Raw genomic sequence first — 16,618 nt, 5'->3', positions numbered from 1 at the left:
TTATAGGGTGTTACCTCATCCACTTTAAACCTCTTCAACTCATTTACCATGAAACTGCTGGAGTGGTATCTGAATATAAAGTAGCTCATGCCACACCTCAGTTTTAAAGTTTTATACTGCTCTTAGAATCAAGCATCAAACCCTCACACCACTGCATGATGGGTCCTTGCTTAGCCCATAACCCTTTCTCCCAGCTCCTTCTGCTCCAGACACAGGGCTTTCTTTCTGTTCTTCAAAACCACCAAACTCCTTCCTTCCTCCACCTTCCTGCGTGGTTTTCACTCTGCCTGACTAAATCCTACACATCCTCTGGTCCCAGTTTAAAAGACACTTCATGGGGAAGCTGCCTGCCCGTGTTCTGACTTGCTAGCATTTCTCTTAGCAACCTATACCTTTTCATGGCACATATCACATTTGTAATCATATAATTATTTAAGATGTCCTTTTTTCTGTTTCAATACCAGATTCTAAGCTCTACATACACCTCTTCCCAGCTTTTCCCCAGCATCATGCACAATCAGTGCCTGGAATATAGAAGGTACTCCAGGAATGTCTACTGGTCAGGTGAATGCTGATTTCAGGAATGTTTGTGGGCAGGCTCAGCGGCTTTGACGCTGGTGGCCCTGGTTCTCACCAGGTGACTAATTTCAGCCCAAAATGCACAGGTCTCCTTGCCCTTAACGCATATATGTCACCCACACTACTCAAGGGCCCTGAGAAGGAGAAGCAAGGTCTGGATTTTAATCCTATATCTAGAGTAAGTGAATCTGAGAAAAGTCAGTGACCTCTCAGGACCTCAGATTTCTCACTGCTGTACTAAAAACTCTTCTCACCCTGATTCTGTGAATGCACACCATTTTCAGTTCACAGCAAAATTTTGTTGAGCTCCAAGTAAAATGTCTCCCCTTTGGTCTTGGATTTCTCCAGGCTATTCTTGCTTCAAGGTCTTTATTAAAGCCACTTTCATTTGATCCCATGCTCCCCAAAAACCTTGAATTAGATTGAATTCAGACACATCAGGCAGGGCCTACAGCTGATGGCCGCAGACATATAGGCATTTCCTTCTGATTCTAGATTTCCTTCTGAGTCCAGAAGTGGTGTGAGCACTGGGCCAGGAATGCCTAGCAGTACGCCCAGTGCCTGACTCAGCAAAGCCCCCCACTGGAAGGTGAGATCCTGGCAGTGCATCCCACCTCACTCAGAGTAACATCCAAACCTCCCTCAGGGCCCTAAAGGCCTCAAAGACTCTCTGCTCTTTCTGGTCACACTGGCCTCAAGCCATGCAAACATCCTGAGCCACCTCCCACCTCGCACTTCCACCAAGCCTTCGTCCATCCCCTTCCCCTGCTGGCCCACTCCTCCCTAAGACAGTCCAATGATTCCTTCCTTCATTTTACTCATTGGCTGCGCAAATGGCAGACCTTATCAGAAGAGCCTTCTCTGACTGTGCTACACCTACCTCCCATCAGAGCTCTGTCCCTATGCTCTGCTCTATTTTCCTTCTTATTACTTGTCACCAAAAACTATGTGTTTATGGTGTGACTCCTCCCAATTGAGGGACCAAAATAGTCATAGGGCAGTCATTTTTGTTTATATGTCCAAGTTCTCTGGAAAAATTTGCGGAATGAAGGAATAAAGGAGTAAATGTGTGAAGTTCCCCTGGATATCCAGGAGGCAGCAGGATGGAGAGGTTTTTCAATCTGAAGAAGCACGAGCAGGTGAAGGTGGGGGACTGGGGCCAATGCAAACTTGGAGAAAGGGCATACACCTCTGGACTCCAAGACAGGAGAGCTAAGAGGCAGCCCCCAGTGCAGGAGGCTGGGAAGGGAGAGCTGGGTTGTAGAGCTGCAAGAGGGGGTGAGTCCCATGCCTGCGGGGCCAGTCAGGTGTCCTGACAGATGAGCAGATGGGCCTTTGGCCAGTTGGGGCAGGAGAAAAGGGAATCCACAGGACAGTGTCTGCCGAAGAGAGACTCAGAAGGCAGGTGGCCTTGTTACCTGGAGATGAATGGCACTGCTACCTTTTTCATTTTTGTCTTCCTTTTGTAATCTGTCTTTTAAATTCTCTTAACCAAATTCTGAATTTAAGGCACCTGTGAATCAATTCACACTTTCACTCACTTTCCTCCCCTTTAACTTTCTAGAGACTTGAGGAGTTTTACACGTCATCTTCTTTCAAAACTCTTACCCTTGCTCTAAGTACTTACCTGCTTGCCGATGGTCCTCTAGATTGAGTTCTGGCTCTGACCACAGGCGCCAGGACTCAGCATGCTGTCTACATGTCTGATGCTTGGATAAGTATGCTCTGAACAATATCTCCCAAAAGACACTGAGCTAAACACTCATTAACAGACATCACTAATTATATGCTATTATCTTCTTAATTCAACTGTGCAGGTGTTGGCAGAAGAGTTCTGAATTAGAGGTTAGTCAAGTTTTGGGAGACTCATAATATAAAGAATTCTCACATATTACCAAGGAAGGTGTAATAAGACCAAAATGATGCTAACGAAATCTTTATCTAAAATGTGGACTATCCAGGAATTTCTACCCAGACTAGAAGAGTGGTGGGGAGTGTATGTTAGGAAGATGATTATATCTGTGTAGAATATTTTAATTTTCAATATTTCAGTGTTTAACATTTTGAATACAATTTAAGTTATTATTAATAGTTGGAGTAGAGTTAACATTTAATCTAAAAATTTTTCAGATGACTAATTTGTACTTTTCTTAAGGACACCTTGTCTTAAGTGCATTTTTATATTCTTGGGTGACTTTTCTTTTTCTGACAATATATTATATTCAATAGAATTACATCAGCAAACAGTTAGTGAATGCATATAATATGCAAGTCCCTACACTTGGCATAGTTTTAAAAAATGTAAACTTCACACAACAAAAACAACTTTTCAGAGGACTTCCTAAGTGTCTTAGATTGCCAAAGCTTCTATGACAACTGTCACATGATGGGTTGGCTTAAAGAAGCATTTACTGTTTCATGGTTTTGAAGGCTGGAAGTTGCAAACCAAGATGTCGACAAGACCATACTTCCTGCTACAGTCGGCAGTGTTCTGGGGATGGTGGTGCTCCATCCCTCATGTGGTAATCCTCCCTCCCCCTTGTCTGCTCTTCTGCTTTGTGCCAATTTCTGGCTTTTTCTGTGTCCAAATTTCCTCTTTACTGGGCCTCCAATAATACAGATTAAGACCCACCCTATTCCATTTGACCACACCTTGGCTAGTAATAGTATCTTTCAAAGGTCCTATTTAGAAATGGGTTCACACCCACAAGAACACGGATTAAGACTGGGGCATGTCTTTTATAGGGTACATGATTCAATCCCCAGCACTAAGCTATATATATTCTACTAAGAGGACTATATTTAGATTCATTTTTAATATTTTTACTTATTTTATTTATATTTAAAATTTTATATTAAATCATATATACATTTTATTGATGCTAAAAACACTATGAAGGTGGGTATCAAGAGCCCTTTACACACAACCATTCTAAAGTCCACAGGATGGAGGAACAGAGTATGGATTAGAGTGGACTTACTGATATTCTATTCATGAACTATTGTGATTAGTAATCAAAGAATATGTGGCACTGGTGTGGAGAAAGTGGCCATGGTGGCTGCTGGGGATAGGGAGTGGGAGGAAGAGGTGTGATGTGGGGGCATTTTCGGGGGTTGGAGTTAACCTGGGTGGTGCTGCAGGGACAGTTACCGGACATTGTATGTCCTCCCATGGCCCACTGGGTGGACCGTGGGAGAGTGTGGGCCATTGAGCATGAGTTGCAGCGGTGCTCAGAGCTGTATTCACCAAGTGCAATGACTGTCTCATGATGATGGAGGAGGTTGTTGTTATGGGGGGAGGAGTGAGGTGAGGGTGGTGGGGGTATATGGAGACCTCATTTTTTTAAATGTAACATTAAAAAAATAAAGAAAGAAAAAAAATTGACAAAAAAAAATAATTTGATAAAGAAACCTCTTGACAGTTTGTTAACCAGGGTTTCTCAAACTTGTTTGACCAAGTGACCCTTTCATTGAATAACACCTATTAATATCTCAGGGAAAATCATTCCATGGCACACATTTCTGGGAAACAGTGGTATGATGCCTTACATTCCCTTAACAGTTATTTTGTTACTCAGTCTTTATAAAATTATTATCAGGAATAAACGGTTGTGATGGTAGCACAACATTGCGAACATAATTAATGGCACTTACATATATGTCTGAATGTGGTTAAAAGGAGAAATGTTAGTTTGTATAAATGGTAAGAGAATAAAATTTAAAAAAAAAAAGAGCCCTTTCCATGTTCATATGAAGGTGGGTAGACTGTATATGGAACGTCTTTGGCTACCCAGTGACATAAGATACATTTGAGCAAAACTGCACAGAAAGTCTCTACATGAATGCTGCTTTTGCTCCCAACCCCAATATCACGATCACTGTGCAGCATTACTTTGCATTCACATCCACAACCTTTTTTTCAGTAAATGACCTCCAACATCATGCACCAAAAGCAAAGCAAAACCCCTGAATTATTTGGGTTAATTCGCTTTCTTCTTTGAAGCCAGAGTGAGCATTTCAAAACAGAAATCAGACCATAACAATCACCTACTTAAAACCTTCCAATGGCTTCCAAGTACCCTTAGAATAGAACCTACCAGTCACTCACAGTGGGCAAAGTTGGCTGCTGACTGTCTTGCTGGTACCAGCACCAATGCTTCCAGCACTGACGCCCTCAGGCCCTCCCTGACCACCTGACCCAAGAGCCCTGGCATGACATCAGAACCTTTTCTACTCTCTGCATTTACCCTGCTCGTTTGTGTTTTACCATTTGGCCATCTATCTAGAATGCAAGCTCTACCATACCTTTGTTTCGTTCCCTTCCCTTTCCCCAACTGCCACCACAGAATATTTATTGACTCAATTATCCACGAATGAACTTCCCACAGAGCACGAGTCAACTACATGTCTGAGAGCTTTTACATGTCTTATCAGTAAGCAAATAAAAAAGGGATAGACCATGCTCTCCTACATCAATTTCTATACTATAGTTGTCATAGTACAATTTAACATCAACTACTGAATAAATCTTACTAATTATTTGTTGGACAAATGAATGAAAATAATTCTTTAATATTTAATTATCAATCTAATAATTGTTCAAAAATTTGTACTGAGATTCACATAAAAAAATGGAGTCCTAACAATATAATAACCCTTTCCTTCAACTTTTAGAAGAAAGTCAAAATTATTTTTATGTTGGCTGTGAATGTTTAGTTGTGGAAAAAATGAAATGGGCACTAAGAAACTACCCCAAATTGATGGCTACAGTAAGTTTAATAGTAGAGTCTAGGAGTCTCAAGTCTTGTTTCTGGACAACAAAAAACCTTATAAGGGCTTAAGTTAGATCCAAATTCTTCCTTCTCATGGAATAAGTCAAGGTTCAATATTATGAAAACTAGATACTGTGGAGTGGTTGGGTTTTCTTTGGAAAAGGCAGTAAAATCAGAAGGTTCAAAATTCAGGATTTTTGTTTGGTTTTACATGGGGGGAATTAAAGACTAACAGAGCAGACGTTCTTTAGGGGGAAAATCTCAAGGTTGTTTTCCACATCCTACCTCTGAGCACAAAGCTGGGTCCCGAGCTCCTTGCTGGGGATACAGCTGTGAACAAAGCAGGCACAGACCTGCCCTTACCTCGGTCCCAGCCTGCCCCCACCTGAGTCACAGACTTGCCCCCACCTGAGTGACAGTCCCCAGGGCAGAGCTGGACTGTGAGTGTAATGTGTTCCCTGACCCCATGGGCATCAACCATAATACCCAGAGACCTGGATGTCAGGTAGCTTTCTGAAGAAAGAGCTCTCGTCAGACCTAACCTTCACCGGCAGGCAGTTCAATAGTGAGTTCTGAGGACTCTGGGATGGCAATGCCAACTCCACCTCTATCTCAAGAGGGGCTTAGACCCCACATGGCTGATGGATAGATTCTCCTGCTTGCAGTTGTAGACTCTCTTGGTTCCCTGGTGCGGTGGTTGACCATCCCCACCTCCCTATTAGCTGACATGGGCAAGTCCAACAAACTGGAGAGCAGGTGCTGCTGAGACTCAGGGCCCAGCTGGCACATGGACGGACCAGAGATTCAAGTCTCCCAAGCATACACCAACCCCAACGCCAACCACAGTTCAGTAAAAGTGACAGAAGAGGCATGTGTATTGCAGTGACAGACGCAGGACATCATATACCCTGCCATAACCCACTGAACGTACTGGGGGAGAATGTAAACTATAATGTAAACTATAATCCATGCTGTGTAGCACTGCTAAAAAGTATTCACCAAATGCAATGAATATGCCACACTGATGAAAGAATTTGGTGATGTGGGAGGGGTGGAGATGGGGGTGGGGAGTGGAGGTATATAGGATCCTCTTATATTTTTTAACGTAATATTTTATATGATCTATGCATCTTTTAAAAATCTATAAAAAATATATACACTCAATACAGAAAAAAAATAAAGATTGACAGGAAGGAAAAAAAATTGTGAGTTCTGCAGTCTTCTTACAGATATGCCAGTTACTGGTTTTCCAAAATCATTCAGGTTAATCGTCTCTTTGTAATGGGCCCTTATCAGCATATTCAAAACACATGTAAGTAAAACTTTTATAAATTGAGTAGTTCATATTACACCAGTCTACATTCTAGAAGAAGGTTTCTGGTAGCGAAAGAACAAAATCAGCAATTAGCATTAACTGCTATTTATTTTTAAATGGTAGCCTTTTGTATTAGAACAAAACAAAACAAAAAAATCCTGGTGTGTGGGCTTGGTAAACACAAGTTCACCTTTCCTGGAAATCAGTTTGGCTTGACGTATCATGAGCACTTTCACCCAGGAATTACCCTTTCACCCAGGAATTACCCTTCCATGAATCTTGCTTAAGGAAATATTTGGAAAAAAACTTAAAGGTTGAATTCTAAGGAAATAACTAAGTAATTACTATTTGCATATCCACACACTCAAATATTATTTGGGCTAAAAGTTCAAAAATAAAATATTTTGTTACGCAAACACAGCAGATTGTAATATGATCTTAACTGTGAATGAATTCATTAAAAATATGGAGGAAGAAAATGCCAAAATGTCATGAGTGCCTTTGGGTGGTGGGACTATAAACAAATATTCTTCCTGACTTTTCAAAGTTTTTATTGAGGCAGGTATGGCTTTTATGATTAGCAGGGATCACGTCCCTTCAGAAATGCTAAATATTTGTGCTGTGTTACATATGCTTACCCACCTATGCTCACCGAGCTAGTCTGATACATTGTTTGCCAAGCAAGCCAAAATTTGTTCCTATTCCAAAATCAGCTTAGAGAGGGTACTGAAATTCTTTGGATTCAGCCCACTTTTCAGTCCAAAGATGCTGATTCGCAAAAGGAAAATATTTTCTTTTCTCCTTGGCAGCTGCCAACCTTTCAGCACCTCTGTGATTAGCTCACGATTTGCCAAAGAGCCTGCTCCTTCTCAGCGCGGCTTCTGCTCCAGGAGCCTCTGTATCTCTCCCAGCTGGATGTCAATGTATTGCAATCATTTGTTCACATCTGGCTTCCCTGGTAGACTGCAAGATCCTCGAGGACAGGGGTCAGATCTTAAGCCATCCTCACAGCCCAGAACCTAACATGGTGCCTGGTAAACAGTGGGTGTTTAATAAATGTTGTTAAGTGAAGTTTTACCATCTAAGAAGAAAATCACCTCCCTAACCCCCAGAAAAACCATTCATTTACAGGACCCTATTGTCATGGGAATGTCCAAAGTGCAGAGAACCAGATAAAATTTGGGAGTCTAATTTCCAGTAAAATTCGGGAGTCCAATTTCCAGTTAATGGAAGAGCCCAGCAGCTCCCGACATGCGGAAGCTGGCCAGCACTCACAGCTGGGCCCATGTGTCTCCTGTTGGGCATAAATCACTTCACAGCAGCTCAGCACCATACAATGCCTCTCGGTGACAGTGGTGGAGCCAGACCGAAACAGGCCTAGTCTATAATCATACCTGAACACAGACAAAAGCCCAAACATCATCCAACCACAAAAATAACCAAAGGTGCCCCTCACCTGGCAGCGGGACTGCTGTTCCTTTACCAATTACAATGATAATCTCCTTCTAGATAAAATTGTTTAACACATCACAGAATTACTCCCACTTCCTAACAGCATTCAACCCAGAGCAAAACCTGCTTCTTTGGACCCTCCCCCCAAATCACCTAACACCAGCCCCAATCCTACAATAACTAATTACTAGCACACTTAGAGAAACCTCCCCCCCCATCCCCAAGGCTCTCTGTGGTGTCCATTCTCCCTGGTTACAGTGAGTAACCAACTCACCTCGGTCAATGACAGGTGTGTTGCTGTGGACACTGACTGCTGGTGGCATTGACAAGCTCTTCCTAGAATGCCTCCTTTCTCTCTCTGCTCACATATTCATCAGAACTCACCTCCTGGGAGCCTCCACTGATTGGCTTTCTGTGCTTCTGATGGTTCCGTCTCTTTCAGTCTCCATACTACTTGGGCCCAGCTCCTACCATTAAGTTTCTATTTCTTAGCACTATGCAGTGCTGTGACCTTGATTACTCTCTGAAAGTTCCTTCCATGTCCAAAATTACATTGTTCTAACGTGTCGCTTTTAACTATGCTTTTATGCGAAGTCATTTCACTTCTCCAAGTAAGCTGTGAAGTTCTCACAATCACCTACTTTTGTATACTTTCTCGTTCTTCTTCTTATCATATATATGTATACATGATATATATTTATATATATATATGTATACCATCCACTGCACATAAGGAAACTCAACATGGAATCATACATCCTGGCAGATACAAATGTGATCTGGCATTTGCCGGGGAATGCTAAGATTCTGCTCATGTTGCATTGGTAAGTAGTTTTATTTAGAGCATCTTCACATGACCTTCATAGCCAGAGCATGTACCACCTAGCTAACACATTCAGCCTGCTCTCTCTCTCTCTCTTTCTGTACCTATTTCTTATGTATCATATTTCAGGGCAAAATACCTGTGTGCATATAGGAAAATTCAGGCCATGGCAGCTGGCAGAGGTCCCTTCTGTTCCACTGAAATCAGTAACTAAAATTAAGCCCTCCGAACATCTGACTTGCTGACGTAGCTCTTCTGCATAATGATAGAGATCCTGGACTGGGGGAGAGAAACATACTAGATTATTAAGTTTTCTGCCAAAGCCGGGTATAATCTTGCTGGACAAGCCTCCTCAGATAGCCTGTTCTTATCTTACTCAGCTGTCTAAACATTAGGTCATTGTCTTCCTCCACAGCCATATGTCTCTGCTGACTTGTGCGTTTCTGTCACTCAGGCTTGAAATTGACCTTGCCCTGCCAGGACCAGGATGACTCCCTGAAGTTCCAGGATGAGGTCTGGATTCAGACAGATCTGGGTTTCCGTGCCAGCTCCTTCACCTTCCAGCCTGGCTGCCAGAGCTGAGGCAAGTAATTTAGCCTCTCTGAGCCTCCATTTCCTGGCTCAAAACAGGCATAATATTTGCCCTCCCAGGACTGTAATGAAGAGTTGATGAGATTATGCATTTAAGGCGCATGGCAGACACTCTGCGTTAGCTCTTGTGCTCCCATAGTGCCTGACAGCTAGTAGACGCCTGTCTCCCTAATGAGAGGCCACCTACTCCATAGGCTTATTGCCTTACACCAGGAAAGATATTTAGAGCCAAAATAGATGGCAGGGTTCCTGTACCCAGATCAGCATTCAAACCCCACTTGCTCTACTGATCTGCCAACCTGTCTGACTTCCAGATACTGCTCCCCTCCTATTTCCTTGCTAGACACAAACCCCAAATCAAGAATTTGTGATATTCTTCTTTAGAATTTAGAACATGTGATAGTCTTCTTTAGGGTCTTACCTTGGCTGCCTTGTCCACCTTGCGTGTGAGCATGGACTTTTGCCCTGATAACCTCTATTCTATGCCCACTGTTTGACGGGGACTCCCAGCACTCTTCTTGGGCTTGAAAGGTGGTATTGCATAGTAGTTAAAGCACAGGTGTTGGCCTTGGACTGCTGAGCTTTGAAGCCCAGCTCTCCCATTTAATGACCACATGACCTTGAGCAAATTCTCTGCCTCCGTAGCTTTCAGTTTCCTTACCTTAAAGCACTGTTGTGAGGTTTAAATGATATAATGAATTTATAACATATCACAGAGGATCTGGCTTACAGTGGGCACTCAGTAAATGTCAGTGCTACACACACGTGTTTTGCCCCCAGGACTTGTGGTGACCACAGGTTTCCTTTCTCCAATTGGGTTGCTGGTAACCCATCACACATAGCCATTTCACCTACTGACCCAGCCTGATTTCCTGGTTTGGTCCCTCTTGATCCATTTCCTCCCGCCAATGCTTCTGGTAACACACATGCTCCTTCATCTCAGCAAATAACCTCATCAGACTTTCATGGAGTTACTCTTACCTGCTCCTGTTGCCAAGGCTCTAATTCAGGGCCTATCACCTCCAGTTGCAATCTGCTTCCTGCTGCCCACTCCAACAAGCCAATGAATTTATATGAACCATAGTTCTGGGTCCATCACTCTACTTCCCTGGTCTCTATATCTAAAGTACAACCTGCTACTGAAATATATCCCCTTAATGAAAAGTTCAGTGCCCCAAGGATGCTCACACTTGAGAAATAAATATTTGCTCTTTTCAGTTGCTCCCAAAGCCCTTGGAAAAGTCTTATCAATAATTCTTTGTCATAGTCAAGTACCTGAAGTTTCTTCTTGGAAAAATGGGTGGGGTGGTATGGCGGCTTGAATAGTAGCCTCCCAAAATATACGCCTTTATATACAGTCTTTTCAGATTTAATTAAAGTAGGGATCTCAGGATGAATTCATCTTGGATTAGGGTGGGCCCTAAATCCTACAATGGATGTCCTTATAAGAGACAGAAATGAACACACACAAAGACTAAGAAGAGGGCCAAGTGAAGACAGAGATGGAGATGGAAGTTATGCTGCCCCAAGCTGAGGAATGCCCAGGGTTGCTGGCAACCACCAGAAACAAGGAGAGAGGAATGAACGGTTTCTCCCTCAGAGGCTCCAGAGGAAGGAACTGCCAACACCTTGACTTCAGACTTCTAGCCTCCAGAACTGTGAAAGAATAAATTCATGTTCTTCTAAGCCACCCAGTTTGTTGTCATTTGTTACAGCTGCTCTAGGAAACTAAAACAGGAGAGGAGGGAGCTCAGAACAGGAGTCACCAGACTAAATAGCTACAATCAGAATTTGAAGACAACTCACAAGGTTCCAACCTCATGATTGAAGATCTCTCACCTTCCAGAATCCATTCTAAAGTTTCACTCAGGGGAAATGGACTTGGCTCAATGGATAGAGTGTCTGCCTACCACATGGGAGGTCCAGGGTTCAAACCCAGGGGCTCCTGACCCATGTGGTGAGCTGGCTCATGCACAGTGCTGATGTGCGCAAGAAGTACCATGCCACGAAGGGGTATCCCCCACGTAGGGGAACCCCATGTGCAAGGAGTGTGTCCTGTAAGGAGAGCCGCCCCATGAAAAAGGAAGTCCAGCGTGCCCAGGAGTGGTGCTGCACACATGGAGAGCTGACGCAGCAAGACGACACAACAAAAAAGAGACACAGATTCCCGGTGCCCCTGACAAGAATACAAGTGGACACAGAAGAACACACACTGAATGGACACAGAGCAGAGAGCTGGCGGGGAGGGAGAAGGGGAGATAAATAAATAAAATAAAAATTAATCGTTTAAAAAAAAAAGTTTCATCGGAAATCCAAACCTCCACTGAAATCCAACTCCAACCATATTTCTTTATTCCCATTTACACAGGGTTCCCAGAGCGTGCTTTCACCTCTCTGAGCTCTGGAAATCCTAAGAAAGGACAGTGGAGCACACTGGTACGAACGTGCTTCACAGTGTCAGTCTTGACTTCATCACCTTTCTGCCCTGAATGTGTGTGTCTTAGGGTTGCTATGAAAATCAATTGCCATTATTTGTGAAAATTCATTGAAAACCACCAAGTACTAAGTGAAAGTTAGTATTTATTATTTTATTATCTATTGGCAACTCAGATAATCCTTGAAGGTACGCGTGCCCCAGGCTAGCCCTTTACCCCTCTCTATCCCTGTGATTACAATTTCCCTGCATGTATCTAGTCAGGCCTCCAGCCTCTCTCCCTCCAAACCCTACTTACCACAAGCCACCACTACATTCTGACTTCTCCCTCACCTCAATTCTGCCAACACTCGTCATGGGGATTTAAAAATGGGGAACGTAAAGATCATCAGCACAACAACTGCACACGACTGCAACAAGGCCCAGACAGGCCAAGGAACTTCTCCAGGGCCATGGAATCAGAGGCTCAGGCAGGATAACAGATTGAGTTTTCCAACTGCCCTTCACAGCCCACCCAGCTGCTCCCCAGTCCATGCAGATCCTCCAGTGTTTCCACACCTCCCCGGGCACTCTGTAACCTGCCCCCACCCAATACCCCATTGGCTTCCTACGCTGCCCTCCGTTGGCAGCACTACAAGTGTTCATCCACGTTCTCTGAGAGCTTTGGCGTGCATCAGACCTTAACCCCTACACACATCAGAAGCTCAGGAAAAACTGGATACAGTTGATAAAACTGCTAATCACATATTTCTTAATAAAACCAAGAGTCCATCTCATTGCGGATATGTGTGTGTGTGGGTTTTGTCTCTACACTATTTTCCAACTGTGTTTTTCTTTAAAAAAAAAAAAAACTCTCCATACTATCCTCTATTTAGGAAAAGTAATACGAAATGAAGTACATTTTAAAACTGTCCCCCTTTTAAAGCTCTAAATTCTGTTTGAGAACTAATATGCATTACTAGGAAGACTTATATTTTTCTGCTACTAATTTTGTTCAAGAAATTTCAAAGGTGACATGTGTTTTTATCTTTGTTCTTACCTATTTTCCTAAGTTAAATGTGAATATCTTTTTCTTTATCCTGACAGTCATTGTGGGGATGGTAGAATTTAACCAATCAGTTCATAAGCACCCTTTCTATATGTCAGTAGTTATCTTTCACTGTCCCGTGAGCTGTTGTCAAAATTCTGAAACTATGCAAGTCCAACTATAGCAATCTAACTCTTGGAGCATTGAAAAACTTCACTAAAAACTCTTCCAAATTGAAAAAAGGGCAGTCATCCCTCTTTACATTGATTTTTCCCAAAGAATCACCTCTGATCACGGTTGCTCTTGGGGAAATGTATGCATGTATCTGGACCTGACTCAGAAGCAACAGGTGAAGCCTTCCTGTGCCATCTGCCTAGAAATCGCATGCAGAGACTTCCCACATAAACACTCTCCCTCTTTAACAAAAGGCTTTCCCAGCCTAGGATATAAAGCTAATTATAACCACAGTTACAGATTACAGCTAAATCATCTCATAATTATGAGCTCTCTGGCAGGACTCTGCTAGAGAAATCATTCCTAGCACCTCAGTATATATTCTTAAGAGTAGAGAAATCTCATAACGTTAAATTGCAGAAACATTCACCCATAGTTCTCATTTAATGGAAGCATTTTCTGTTTAGAAGCGTTTCTATTCTTCTCATAAGCTGCATGAAAAGCATGTGACTACAATCAGATGCTTTTTTATGGCTAAACAGTAGTAAAAAATAAAGTAAGCTTTTAAGCATTTCAAAATACAGCCTACTTTTCACAAAATGGTAATATGTTCTAGTATCAGTAGCCAAATAATAAATTGAAGGTCATTTTATAATAAGTATTTCCATAATGCAAAACATGACAACCCATTAAAGTAAGAAGTTTTCAAGGGAGCTGGTAATATTTACACATAAAGCCCTACAGAATGGGGACCTCAAAACTTGGTTTGACTGCAAAACCGAAAGAGTTCAATATTTTTACTAACAGATTGTTGTTTCTGGAGATGTTTTCTTTGCAGATGTCTACAACAATTTCAGAAGGTTTTCAGAAGAAAAGACAAGGTCTGAGTGACTTTAGTCCAATATACTTATTTTCCACCAGAAACTAAGACTAGAGTCTGGACTCCAACTAGCCAATTACACATGCATGAAACAGCTGTCTTTCTCTCTGGCCCTAGGAATGCCAGGGACTGAACAATGTGTCGTTTCTTATTACAAACATTCCTGTCCCCTGCCGCTCTCACACCCAGGCTTCTCAGTCTAGATCTAGGAGCAGTAAATACACAGAGACCTTGACTCTCCACCGCCTGAAGTGTTGACTCGAACAATCACTATTGAAGGAACAATCAGTATAGCAAATACTGCAAGCCCTCGACCCTTTCTCTCAAGGACCTTCTCTCTAGGGAGAAGGGTAGGGCTGAAAATTGCAAAGCCTCACTTCGCCTCTTCATTTTGCCTGTGTAGATCCTGCCACACACAAACCCTGCTTTAAGAAACCTGACCACTTTGCTCTTGCCAGCCACTACGATAAATCTTGGCCGTGGACATCTTTACAGAGAGTGCTGACTCTCTGGAACCGAGACAAAGGAGGGTGTAGCTTGGAGAAACCCAGCCAGGAGCTCCAAGGCGCCGGGTTCCCGCAGGCTGCCCCGCACCGCTTTCCAGGCGCTCGGGGGCCGAGGAGTCCGGCAACTGAGGACGGACTTGGTTTATTTCCCAAACTTCAGGAGGCAGCATCTACCCTTACTCTAGAGGCTGGACTGGGGCGGGTGTGAGAGGCGCCCCGTTTCGGCAGCAGAGCTCTCCCCCACCCCCCACCCCCGCCCAAGCACCCCTCTCCTTCCCTCTCACCTGTCCTGAGCGTGGGGTCCGCGGCTTCTCCGGGCTCTCGCTCCAGGAGCGGCGGGACGTCGGGCGCGCGCGGGGTGGAGGGCTGGCGGCGGCGGGGCGGGGGGCGTCAGCAGGAATCCCCGGCGGCCGCGGTCTGCCTCCCCATCCCGGCCGGGCGCGGGCAGCGGCCACGGCGGGCGGATGAGTCAGACGAGGGGGCGGGCAGGAGGCGGGGGGCGCCCCTGTCTCCGCGCCTGGGGAGCGGCGGCGACCTCAGGGCGGCGGGGCGCGCCGCTGCCCTTGTCCGCCCCGGGCCTCCGGGCCGCCGGCCGCCGCCATCGGGCGCGCACAGCCCGAGCGCCCCTGCCCTCGGAGCGGCCCGCGCGCGCCGGGCGGGGCACGGGACTCGCCGCTCAGGCCTGGCTGCCGCCGCCCGGGAGGGCGCGCATCTGTCGGAGGAAGACAAAAGGAACCCAAGGGCAGGGAGGGGAAAAGTTTTCTGCTCCGTTCCCGACCGATCCCATCCCTAAACCCCCAGAGGCGGCCCGGCGCTGGGCTTCCAGGAGCGACGCGGCGCGATCGCCACCGGGTCCGCGCCCGCCTCGCCGCGGCTCCCCCGGGTGGGACCTCCCCAGGCCTGCGCCCCCACCCGCCGTCCCCTCCTCCGCGAAGATGCCGGCAGGTTCCGCTCCTTCCCCCAGTCCCACTCCGGGAGCCCCAGGCCCCCGCAAAGTTTCACTCCTAGAGCCGGGATCTCCCGCAGGCAACACCCATTTGGGGGACCCGAGCACCCGTTTGCAGGCGCTCACCTGCGGGCTGGAAGGTTGGCGGGCGCTAGCGGACACACCCCCGCCCCGGGCGTGCCTCCAGCTGTGCTGGGATCGGGTCCCGGAGCCAGAGAGTTCGGCCCCACGGTCCCCAAGAGCAGTCGGGGTGTCCCGGCGCCTCGCGGTTCTTCCGGAGCAGGCGCCTAAAGGACCCTGGCTCCCGCCCCTTGGACGCTTTCTTATCAGACACCTCCCGGGCGGGTCGGGGTCCCCCTGGCGGGCTGCGCCGGCGCTGCGAGAAAAGCCAAAGCCGGCCCCAGCGGACCCTAATGCCCGCCCTGCCGAGGTCCACAGCTCCCTGGAGCACCCTGCGGATTCGCCGCCGGCGAGGGCAGGGACAGGAGCTCCGGGGGAGAACTGGGCCGCCAAGGTCTTGGATGAGCGGTGCGGAGGTCCAACTTCAGACATCAAAGCCAAGGAGACGGCCAGGTTCATCCTCCTTGGCCCCCAGGAGGTGGAGAGGGTGCTGGCTGCAGAGCAGACATTCAGTATTTAAATCCTGGGCCTGATATGGCCAGTGAGTGGAGACTGCCTTATTCCTAGATGAAATAATGGGCTATCCAAATCAGCAGGTATAATTCAGTAAGTAGAGTTTCACGTAAAACTCTGGATTACCTGGCATTCCAGCTGTTGCAAGGTGTGCGCATCGCGCGCCAGCCCCTAGGGGATGGTGCATCTCTGTGACCCTTGGGTGTCTTTTGGGTGATGGACTAGAAGGCAAGCATAGTGTTTTGGTCCGGTTTATTTGTCTACTTGAATGCGTGGTCTGCTGATCTAATTTTCAGGAATGGTTTATTTCTGGAGGTGGTGGAAAATGTATGTCTGCCACACAAAGAGGGGCTGGTTGGGGAGTGGAGTTCCATGCAATGAGTAGAGATCGTAGAAATGGGTTTCACGTTCCCTTTTGACTAGAAGATTTTGGAGATTTGTTACTTTTAGTAGAAAGCTCACAATCAAAAATGTTTTTTAAAAAAA

General features: G+C 45.5%; 1 protein-coding gene across 1 annotated transcript in view; it reads right to left on the bottom strand.

The window, feature by feature from the left end:
• TMEM200A (transmembrane protein 200A) overlaps positions 1-15,794 on the bottom strand; it is an 87,058-nt gene extending 71,264 nt beyond the window's left edge. The window contains exons 1-2 of the mRNA XM_004452949.3: positions 15,626-15,794; positions 14,838-15,265 (exon numbers count right to left, since the gene is read on the bottom strand). The gene's annotated coding sequence lies outside the window, so the exon portion shown is untranslated. The remainder of the gene's footprint in view (positions 1-14,837; positions 15,266-15,625) is intronic.
• Positions 15,795-16,618: the final 824 nt, after the last annotated feature.

The sequence above is a fragment of the Dasypus novemcinctus genome, chromosome 11 (assembly GCF_030445035.2).
Source record: "Dasypus novemcinctus isolate mDasNov1 chromosome 11, mDasNov1.1.hap2, whole genome shotgun sequence".
In the NCBI taxonomy this organism is placed as follows: Eukaryota; Metazoa; Chordata; class Mammalia; order Cingulata; family Dasypodidae; genus Dasypus; species Dasypus novemcinctus.
The sequence above is the reverse complement of the archived record's forward strand: the minus strand, read 5'-3'. Positions and strand labels throughout refer to the sequence as shown.